Below are 1,924 nucleotides of genomic sequence, written 5' to 3'. Positions count from 1 at the left end.
ATTCGTGGTTGCCGGGAGTTAAGGGGGAGGGTGGGATGAACAGACAGCGCAGTCTCAGGGCAGTGAAACTAGTCTGTAGGGTACTTTGATGGCAGACACGCGTCATTGCACATTTGTCCAAACCCGTGGAAGGTGCGCCACTAGGAGCGAATGAACCCTGATGGAAATGGGGGACTTCGGGTGTTGATGGGTCCGTGCAAGGTCGTGCATGTGTGGGGAACAGGGGGTGCCTGGGAAATCTCTGTACTTCCTGCTTCGCTCTGCTGGGAACCTAAACTGATCTCAAAAGGCTTATTGAGAAGGGAAATAAAGATACTTACATGTGTGAGCATCTTCCTAATACTGTGGAGATTAGTCACAGAACGGTTAAATGTGCTGGCCGGTATACTTGGCTGTGAACTGGGGTGTTGTTGGGGGGGGGGGTGTGCGCGCGTGCGCTCGTGTTTTAAGCTGAGCTTCAGAATCTTGTTTCTTTAAAATTCTTAGACTGGGGGAAAAAAACACCAAACTCCTGGTTTCTCTCTTTCATCGCCTTGCTGGACCTACTTACAATTCTCTCGCGTGCCTACGAAACACAGACGGCTCATTGTAAACATTTGAGTCGTACGTGCAGGAGATAACTTTAATAGGATCCAAAACGCAAATCGGAATTTTGGAAGTAAAATTCCGACGTCTGAATTTACTCCTAATAGAGATCTTTGAGCGCAGAACGTCAGCGAAGGATTTTAACATCCTGAACACGGGAGGCTGTCGCTGGGGAGAAAACCGAGGCCAAGCCGTGTGAGTGTATGAAGCCACACTTATGAATAGCTCGGCGCCCAACAGAAGCGGCTCAGTAGCAACTGGGAAGCCAGTTGTCCCAGAGAAAACATTTTCGTGGGTAGCACTGTGGTCAGCCAGGAACCAGTCCTGTGCTCCTAGTTGGCTTAAATAGAAGCTATAATTGAATACTTTGTTAACTGGGCACAAACCCCACACTTCAGTAGAAGCCCACCTCTCCCAGATGGACTAACAGTAGGTAAGCCGTCGGGGGCTTGAAATTGGCAGAATTCTACATTGAGGTCGAAGCCGATTTAAAGCTCTTCCATCAATTGGCTGTGATTCTGTGTTAACAAACTTAACTCCGACGTCCCCGATGCATAGAGGCCAAACCAGAGAGCCTTTTAATTGGGAACCATGGATGAGTACGTCCGCACTGCAAACAATACAAGGGAACGACGGATGCAGGCCTCCTAGTCCAGGCGTCTGACCTTATTTTTAGTTCCACGGAATATGTTTTATGGTCCTTGAAACAGGGCTCTTGTTTTGTTGACTCTGCATATGTAATTAATAACAGCTTGAGACCATTTATATACCCCCATCTGAGCAGAACTGCTAAATACGCAGAGCCCTCGTTTGGTCAAATGAAAGGAAAACACACGATTGAGATCAGGCGAGCGGCAATTTTCCGGGGCTGTTGAAGTTAGAGTTTAAAGGACAACGTTAGCCACAGCAAGACGACATCAGTGTCCTGTGCCTTCCGAAATGCAGCTTTGTCACCAGGTAGGAAAAGGGTGGATGACATTCATATCCCCGTGAGTTAACAATGGCCCCCTTCTCGCAACTCGCAACTGGCCCGATCAATTAACAAAGCATGTTTTGTTTGGAGAATGAATGAGGACCGCTTTCTTCTGGGCATTTTATTAAAACTTGAAAGCTATGGCAGGCTGCCACAGATAATGCCTAGTGAGTTCCAACAGCCTAACGTCCACATCAGACGCGCCAGCAATCCACCCAACTCAACATCGGTCATCTTGACATGGAGGGATAGTCAGCAAGTCTGACGTTTTTATCATGAAGGGTTTTCTACCATTATGAACAAATAAAGGTTCTTTGTATCAGTGGCTGGAAACACAACACGAGACCTTTCTTCACACCATAAGAA

Source organism: Ursus maritimus, unplaced genomic scaffold, assembly GCF_017311325.1.
Source record: "Ursus maritimus isolate PB19 unplaced genomic scaffold, ASM1731132v1 scaffold_2, whole genome shotgun sequence".
NCBI lineage: Eukaryota > Metazoa > Chordata > Mammalia > Carnivora > Ursidae > Ursus > Ursus maritimus.
The sequence above is the reverse complement of the archived record's forward strand: the minus strand, read 5'-3'. Positions refer to the sequence as shown.